We start from the raw sequence: 10,239 nt of genomic DNA, 5'->3' as shown, positions 1-10,239 counted from the left end.
GGAAACACAAACAATTTGTGTTGATCCAAATGAGGAAAACCTTGATACAGGAGTTTTAATTTAATATTGTCCTTAGGAAACACAAACAACTTGTGTTGACCCTAATGAAAAAAACCTCGATAGAGAAGTTTGAACCAATATTGTCCTCAGGAAATTTTAACAACATGAGTTAATCCTAATGAGGAAAACCTCCACAGAAGAGTTTTAATGAATTTTTGCTCTCAGGAAACACAAACAACTTGTGTTGATCCTAATGACGAAAACCTCGATAGAGGAGTTTTAATCAAAATTGTCATCAGGAAACACAAACAGCTTGTGTTGATCCTAATGAAGAAAACCTCAATGGAGGAGTTTTAATTTAATATTGTCCTCAGAAATAACAAAACACTTTTGTTGATCCTATTAAAAAAAACTCGACAGAGGAGTTTTAATCAATATTATCCTCAAGAAACATAAACAATTTATGTTGGATCTAGTGAGGAAAACTTTGATAGAGAAGTTTTAATTCATTATTGTCCTCAGGAACACAAACAATTTGTGTTGGTCCTAATGAGAAAAACATCGATAGAGGAGTTTTTAATCAATTTTGACCTCAGGAAACGCAAACAACTTGTGTTGATCCTAATGAGGAAAACATCGATAGAGGAGTTTTAATCAATATTGTCCTCAGGAATCATAATTATTTTTAATTTAATATTGTCCTTAGGAAACACAAACAGCTTGTGTTGATCCTAATATAAAAACCTCGATAGAGAAGTTTTAATCAATATTGCCCATAGGAAACATAAACAATTTGTGTAGATCGTAATGAGGAAAACCTCGAAAGAGGAGTTTTAATTCAATATTGTCCTCAGTAAACACAAACAATTTTTGTTGATCGTAATGAGGAAAACCTCGATAGAGGAGCTTTAACCAATACTGTCCTCTGGAATCATAAACAATTTATATTGATCTTAGTGAGGAAAACTTCGATAGAGTATTTTTAAGATAATATTGTCCTCAGGAAACACAAACTTGTGTTGATCCTTATGAGGAAAACCTCGATAGAAGAGTTTTAATTCAAAATTGTTCTCAGGAAACACAAACAACTTATGTTGATCTTACTGAAAAAATCTCGATAGAGAAGTTTTTATCAATATTGCCCTCAGGAAACACAAATAATTTGTGTTGATCGTAGTGAGGAAAACTTCGATAGAGGAGTTTTAATTCAATATTGTCCACAGGAAACACAAACAACTTGTGTTCAGGAAAACAAACAACTTGTGTTGATCCTAATGAGGAAAACCTCGGTAGAGGAGTTTAAATCAATATTGCCCACAGGAAACACAAACAATTTGTGTTAATCCTAATGAGAAAACGTCAAGAGAGGTGTTTTAATACAATTTTGTTCTCGGGAAACACAAAGAATGTGTGTTGATCCTAGTGATAAAAACGTCGATAGAGGAGTTTTTAATATTGTGCATAGGAACCAATAACAACTTGTGTTGATCCTAATGAGGAAAACCTCGAAAGAGGAGTTTTAATACTATATTATCAAAAATATTCAAACAACATGTGTTGATCTAAATGAAGTAGAGTACTAGTAAATAAGAAATGAAATAAATAAATAAATAAATAAATCATAGATTTTAATAGATCGATCAATTGTTTAGAAAATAAATAAACATGTTAATTAATTAAATAAGTAAGTGCATGTAAATTAAATAAAACCTATTTCTTCATATTTCCTCAACAATGAATTCATTTTTCACAGCACTGCACTCTCGGAATGGTGGTATTTCTTCACGTATGTCATCCGATAAACTGTTCTTTCGTTTGAAAATTTTATCTGCAACTTGAAAACTTAAGAACAGCTTCCTTTTCTCTGTTTTCCCGATTGTTGATACGCTGGTAGGTAAAGGTTACAACCAAATAATTTAATTGTGTTTGTATTTTCGTCTCTCAGTGGTTGATTTTCAAAAAGGAACGCAAATTATTTTGTATAATCTGGTTTGGTATGGGGACGCCCCCCTTGACGACCAGCTTAATCATCTTATCCATGCAATCCCCTCATTTCCAGTGCTCGGAATCCATGGAAAATTCCATATTTAATAAATGTATCCTTAAATTCAAACAGTTACTCGATCTTACCTCATGTAAACAAACATCATGGCTTCTACATGTAGATCTATGAATCAGTTATTACCTCCCCTCGCTTCTCATCACTTCCGTTTCTACGGTTGTATTATTGCGCGCTAAATTTGAACTCATTAAAAGAAACATAATTTTACAAAGGTGATTAATTATTTTAAAATCAAATTATAAGGAATGACCCTAATTCTTGACCAAATTATTGAGTATAATCTGGTTTGGCTCAGTTTACGCTTTTTTATAAACTGCTTCGCGGATAATAAAGCGAAAACTGACCCAAACCAGATTATACTCGATAATTAGGCCAAGAATTAGAGTCATTTCTTATATATTCTACTTGTCTATATGATGTGACGTCATAGTAAGCTATATGACCTTAAGTTTAGATATTATAATTTCTTTAAATCGATATCAAAAATTGATTTGAGGTCGGAAAAAAGAAAGAAATTTGCAGAGGCATGATATAATCACTTTTGGGTCCCTGTAGTTATCACAGGAGTTAAAAACCAAACCCGAAGTTTAAAATCATTTAGAATGAATATCATGTGTGATTTATGTGGGAATAAAGATTATGAATAAGGTATGCTAATATAATTCTACAATTCGTAAAATTAAGACAGGCAGGGTGTTTACTTGCCGGTCAGCCTTTCCTCTTTCGTTCTTTACAAAATAGATGCAAAAGTTCAACACTACGCCGCATACTTTGAAACTTTTAATATTTGTTTCTATCTAAAGTTCTTATTCTATTGTTTTTGGAAAGCACTGCTAAAATCAGATGGTTTACGGGAATTGATGCATTTTTTTCGATGTTATGAACAAAATGTAAAGAATTTTGGAAGGTTCGTCCGAATGTGTTGAATAATTATTTCTTCAATATCAAATTAATTATCCCCTGGATATTGTTGAACTTTTCACTTTTTCATTACGACATATTTTCTAATTAAAGACGTCACGTGGTGACGTCTTTGTGTAGTGCTTCCTGTAGTATAAGTACCATTGAAGTCTTTTAGAATGCATAATTATAACAAAAGTTTTATCCTGGATTTTTCCGAATTATTAGTGTTACATAATTACAAAAAAGTGTCATTCTGATCCATATGCTGCCTTAACAAACAAACGTGGCATTTGTATGGATCTATGATGATGTTTTCCCGATATCTACGCATAATTTTATCACTGTTCTCCGCGCCACCTTTTCCGAAAACATTCCTTCTTAACAAACCCGATCCTGTTTTAAGGACACATACAAAAAAAAATGATGCTTGGATCGGCACATATTTTTGGCCTAATTGCATTGCAAATGATGCAAATGATGCAATTTCTAAAATTTAAAGAAATTGTAAACCTTTTGCATGTGATGTTCAAAAGTCTACTCTTCAAAACCATCCTTATTAATCTATACAAATAGTTTTCACTTCGAATCCCTTTTTGTGAAATTTTGAATAAAAAAATAATAATAGGTTCATGGGCCACATCGCTCACCTGAGTAAATTTGACCATGTCGCTCTTCGCCAAATCTCCCCCTCCCCTTTATAATACATATTTTGACCCAACCCAATCACATGGGTCAGAGATTGGAATTTTAAATCTACACTACACACGGCTGCTTCCACTTAAGTTTCAGCTTTTATTGCCCCGTAGTTTCTGTGAAAAAGATTTTAAAAGCGTTTTCTCGATGTATATGAATTTTAAAATTGTGTTGCCTATTATGGCCTCGTCCTAGTATAGCCTCGTCCTAGTATAGCCTCGTCCTATCCCCCAGGATGGATCATGATTTGAACAATTTAGAATCTACATTACCCCAGAATGCTTCCACATAAGTTTCAGATTTTCTGGCTCAGTGGTTCTTGTAAAGAAGATTCTAAATTTTTTTCCCCTATATATGTCTATGTAAAACTTTAATTCCCTATTCTGGCCCCGCCCTACATTTACCCATAGGTCATGATTTGAACAATTTAGAATATAAACACCCAGGATGCTTTCACAAAAACGTCAACATTTTCTGGCCCGGTAGTTCTTGAGAAGAACATTTTTTAGTGATTCCACCATTTTTTGTCTTTTTTGATTATCGCGGCGAGCAAAGGGACTTGGCCCTTGATTCTGAAAATTTATTTTTCCCTTTACCCAATAATGCTTTGTACCAATTTCGTTAAAATGTGTTCAGTGGTTCTAAAAAAGAATTCGAAAATGGGACATGTTTACAGACTAACGGACGGTAGACAAATTGTTAGAAAAGCTGACTTGATCCTTTGACTCAGGTGAGCTAAAAATTACATCATAAAACTTATTTATTTTACTCTTTTAAACATGACACAGTTTTTATTTTCAAATTTTTGGACATAAGTTTGTTTGGTATCATCTGTCCTTAAAAGACTCTAACCTCAATTTCTCAGCCATTTTTATACTTTGAAAGTTTAAATTTTGCAGGGTAAAAGTTGTAACTTTTTTCAACCTCATAATGTAAAAACAATCCAAATTCCTGCTGTGTTTTACAAAACAAGAGGCCCACGGGCCTTATAGGTCACCTGAGTTTCCAGCGATTGTATTTGGTTCGTGTTTTAATCCAAAAGCCATGAAATTCACAAATTTTGAAAGAGGCACCATTGCTTATCTAGGGGCAGATTTCAAACCATTTATTTATTTTTAGTCAATGTACCCCCCTGGTATCCCTGACCCAGCGGCCCTGAAATTATCTACTTTGAAAGAGGCCCCTTTCGTCATTATAAGGCCAGCATTTTTTATGCTTAGGTTTAGTTATGAACATGAGAATAAAAAAGTCCCGAAGGAGAGGGAAATTAAGAAAAAAATTGATAAATCAATTATTAACATTTGTACATTCTTTTTCATGCTATCCAATAGGCTGCTTTCCACTGGACACATAATGCTTACAAATAGGAAAGTATAACATTTAATTGCTTATTTCATCATCTGCCAGTTTGGGCCAGTTATATAAATTTTGTGATTTTGATCAAAATATATTTTAAAAAATCAATTCTTTAAAAGTCTTTCAATATATCTTCATTTTTTTTAATATGTGTTAGCTGAATGTGTAGACATTGTTCTAAAATTTACTTGATGCCTAAAATTATAATTCCTATCATAAAACAGACAGGGAGTATTGGGGAGTAGGGTGAACATTTTTTCAATTAAGTGTGAAATAATTTTTCTGGCTGATAAAAATGATACTACATGCCTGTATATATTTGTATATTCTTGCCTTTTAATAGTTGATTTTTTTTATTTCTTCGGGTTATTGTTTATTTCTTCCTCAAATGGACTTAACTTCTCCCATAGTTTTATTCATTACCTCTGATGCATAAGCAACCCTTTTCTGAAGAATGATGCTTAAACTGTAAGCTACAACAGAGACCTAAACAATGTCGCTGGCAATATGCAATAGCTACCATGGGCAGTTTAAAACCTGGGGGAGGAAAATAATTTACAGATATACTTTTGAAACGAATACATAACAGGTCTGGTACAATCACTAGATTTAGCTACGTAGCTTGATTTACCTACATAGCTTTATTTACCTACCTGAGGTAGCTTTATTTAGCTACGAAATTGATCTATTTCTATTAAATAGCATTTTTCTCCGGGTGTGCAGAAAATATCATTTTGCTGCAGTGATCATTTTCAACTTTGAACTCATTTAAAAACAACTCATGAAAAAATCCCTCTTGGAAAAATGTCTTTTTCTGCGCAATTGCAATCAAAGTTCTGAAAGTTTTGGGGCTATGTATGACAGTTAGAATAGTTACTCCTTGAATGAAATGACAAAGAAGTCCAGTTCCGGTTAACACGATAATAGGTCGGTAATTATTCAGCACAATGTGAATTAATCATACTCAGTCATGCCTCACCACACCTTACCGCACGGTCAGATAACTAAACAATGGAATTACATGTTTTGCTCTAAATTGTCTAAACGCAGCAATGTATAAACTATCTCTGCTTTGGATTGTTTTTTAAAGCCTCCCTAGTATAAATATCATTAGTCATTTAGTTGCGACTTTTTGTCTCTTTTTAATAAAAAGAGAACTTGAAAACTAACCTTGAAATAGCTAAATAAAGCTACCTGAGGTAGGTAAATAAAGCTACGTAGGTAATTCTACTTACGTAGCTAAATCTAGTGATTGTACTGGACCTGCATAATTATCTCACCAGCATGTCATTGTGCAACAAAGTCGTCAGCATTTTATTTGTCCTTTGAACGGGTGAAACGTTTTGAATGGCACTCTTATCGATGAATTTTACACTAAACCAATCTTCTCAGATCTAGCTTTATTTACCCGCCGTTTTGCCCGTTTCATCGTAAAACCGGAAGTGCGAGTTCGTAAATTTGAAATCTCGATCCCGACTCAAATTTGACATCGGAAAGAATTTTTTTTTAATTTTTTTCTGAAAATTCAAAATCTTGAGCGAAGGGTTTGTAAAACTGAAAATAAAATAAATCCTGACCTTAAATATGTAATTAAATCATTAGTATATTAACCAGGAGCAAAGGATAAGATGTTCAAAGAATTCATGCATTTCACTATATAATCATTAGAGCCCCACCCTAAAACAAGAACCCCTGACCCTGGGGCCATAAAATTCACAGTTTTGGTAGAGGCACTCTTGCTCATCATAACTATGTACTTAGTTAGTTTATTTAATACCCAGGAGTAGAGAAGAAGATTTTTCAAAGAATTCATGTATTTTCACTATATAATCAATAGAGCCCCGCCCTAAAACCAGAACTTCAGACCCTGGGGCCATAAAATTCAAATTTTGGTAGAGGCACTCTTGCTCATCATAACTATGTACTTAGTTGGTTTCCTTAATACCCAGGAGCAGAGAAGAAGATTTTCAAAGAAATAATGCATTTTCACTACCTACTTATTTGGCCCCGCCCTAGCACTAGAACCCCTGACCCCAGGGCCATGAATTTCACAATTTTGGTAGAGGACTCATTGCTGATTACAATCATGCAAACAGTTTGACTGCTTGATGTCCAGGAGTAAAGAAGAAGATTGCATTAATTTTAGTGGTTTTGGCCCTACCCCTCAGGCCCCAGGGGGGCAGGGACCATGAAATTCACAATTTTTGTTTCCCTTCACCAACAGATGCTGAATAAAAAATTTGGTTGAAATTGGTTTAGCGGTTTCACAGAAGAAGCTGAAAATGTTCAAATGTTTACACACGACGGACAATGGACGACGAACGACGGACGACGGACGCCGACGGACAAACACGGATGGCAATAGGTCACCTGAGTGACTCAGGTGACCTAAAAAAGATTACATTCATAAATTGATAAATATAATTTTAATAAACATTTTGCGGTTCTCCGGGTAACCATCATAAGTCTACAATGTAATACTGAAGCCGTAATTGCATTTATATATTTGCAATTATATATTTATATTCTAAATTTTTTAATTCGCATTAAGTAAAGAATTATAAATATGTAAATAAAAAAAATATGAATGACACAAATTTTAATTTAAATTTTAGCCTGTCCACAATATCTCATAAATACATGTAAATAAACTTCTGTTTAGAATTTCGGGTTTCATTTGATCAAACTTCAATTATGAGTTCAATTATTGAACAGAACTGTGTTTCATTCTAAATTATGCCATTTTAATTTTATTATTCAAAATATAATTCACTAAAGAATAATTGGTCGCATATTGAAATTGTAGCACAGGTTCAAAAGAACCTAATGTTTGTAAGTCCGAGACTAATAAATATTTATCAGACTAGTAATAAAGTTGATGCAAGATTCAACATAATTATGTAGACATACGACTTATTAATGTCAACATGCAGAATAATTATGTAGACGTAATATATATATATTGTGAAAATGCAAGAAACTTACTCCAACATGCCACTTACTTAAGTTAAATGCATTATAACTATGTAAATGTGCAACACTTTTTGTCAACATGCAAGACAATCATGTTAACATACAATGTATGTGTGTTGATATGCAACCTATTATTTTGGATGCTGACATAATTACCTTGTATATAAAATTATAATTCGCATGTTGACATAACAAAATCGTAAGTTGACACAAGTGATTAGCATGTTGACATACATGTATATATAATCATGCAAATTAACACAAAGAGGTTGCTCGGCTATGTTAAGGACCGATATGGAAAATGTGACCTTAGCATCCTGTTAATATGTATTACTTCTTTTAAAAAACTTGAACAAAGCAACTGAAAACCATATAAAATGCAATATATAGTTACCGATAATGGATAGGACTGGGCCGTACACAGTACCAGTTATATTGCATGTATCAGCTGTTTGTCACGTAACTTGTATAAAAATAGAATTGTTAAGCTGAATGAAGGAAATGAGGATATTGCAAGGGCATACGCTTGTCTTTTAAGAAAATAAAAATAATTCACGTTTAAAGATATTTATTTTCTCTACCCCCAAAAATGCTGGGAGCTAGTCTGTGGTGTTCGGGAAGTACTGAAACCTTTGCCAAAAAATTTTATAATGTCTAAATATTCGCACTTTGCTTAAATTCTGTTATAAATAAAAATAATGTTATACAGACAAGGCTAAGCTCCCAGCACTTTTCAAAATATACACTATATAAACAATAAATATTCCATATATCAACTCAAACAAAATAGTATATGCCCTTGCGCCTTTGATGTTAAATCACGAATACGCTTATCGCACTAGAGATATTCTGTACATTCCTTGTCCAAGTGCAGCTTCAATACTACTAGATAAATCCATATTCTATACAAATTGCATTTAATAAATTATTTTGTTTTAATTTTAATGATTAAAAAAAATAGCTATGATATCAAATTTATTTAAGAACTTTTATAATTATTAAACCAGTGCATCCAGTCATCTGGATCACCTGGGTCATTTCAAGGCTGATGTCGTCATATTTGGTCAGAGACTTTCTTCTATTACTCAACTGTTTTCCTTCAAACATTGCATTTTTACTAGATTTTATAAATAATTGAGGAAACAAATTAATCTAAGCTGTTAATTACGCATTACGATGTCGTTGATTAATTTTGTGGCTGGTTAAATTTTCCGTGACGTCACAATTAAATTCTATACAGTGTATTACAATTTAAACTCTGACCTTCCTTAACATAGCTGAGTGCATGCTGGAACATTTTTTTTGTATGCTAAGTTAATGAAGCATTTTGCATGTTAACATAATTTACTTGCATGTTGACATAATAAATTGCCCATCTACATAAATATCACACATGTTTAGATGATTTAACTGTATTTTGCATGATAATATTGCATCTTAATCTACGATATCAGATACGAATGTTCATAAGTCTGCCTCTCTGAAACCATCTTTACAAATATTTTTCACTTCAGATTCCATTTTTGTGAAATTTGACTAAAAATTGAAAAACAAAGCGGTGAAGCTTGTTCATTGTAATTAAAGCATGACTTAAGTCGTTATTTTCATTTTTTTGACAAAAAGTTTGTTTGCATCATCTGTCCTTAAAAGAGCACTGTTTTTTTAATAAGTATATTTAATCTCAACATAATTATCTTCCATGTTCACATTCTTTTCTTGCGTGTTAACATAATTTATCTTGCATGTAGGGGTTGCAATATGCTACCATACGAAGATAAAATCATTAATTTCCTTGTAGCTATAGGTGACGTGGAATTTATGCCAAAATTAAATTTTATCTCATAAAAGTAGATAGGCGTAAGGGGGTGTTATGATGTTTTAACAACGATAAGACATATAGTCATATGTTTTTCGATTGATGGATTGATTGTATGTTCTTTAAGGTCCCTCTCAATCATTTTATACAGATAAGGAGACGTCACTGTACATATGCCGGTAAAGGGCTTCAAATTAAGACGTTTGCACTCAGCACCATTAAGCAGTGTGGGGTTTTTTAACGTGCCAACGCCTATTGCCACACGGTACTTAAGTTTTTGAGGTCATATCCGAAAGACCCGTGACTTAAACTTCTAATGTCAAGCGTTTAGCGAAGTAATAGTGATTACCTATGTTAACGTCTTAGATATGACGCGGCAGTGCAAACAAGGATCAGACTAAGCTAATATTAGTTAGCAAATATTTATTTTGAAACC

This window comes from Saccostrea cucullata, unplaced genomic scaffold, assembly GCF_032062105.1.
Source record: "Saccostrea cucullata isolate Sc308-1 unplaced genomic scaffold, CSIRO_AGI_Scuc_v1 ctg1789, whole genome shotgun sequence".
Lineage (NCBI taxonomy): Eukaryota > Metazoa > Mollusca > Bivalvia > Ostreida > Ostreidae > Saccostrea > Saccostrea cuccullata.
Note: the sequence above shows the minus strand (reverse complement) of the source record.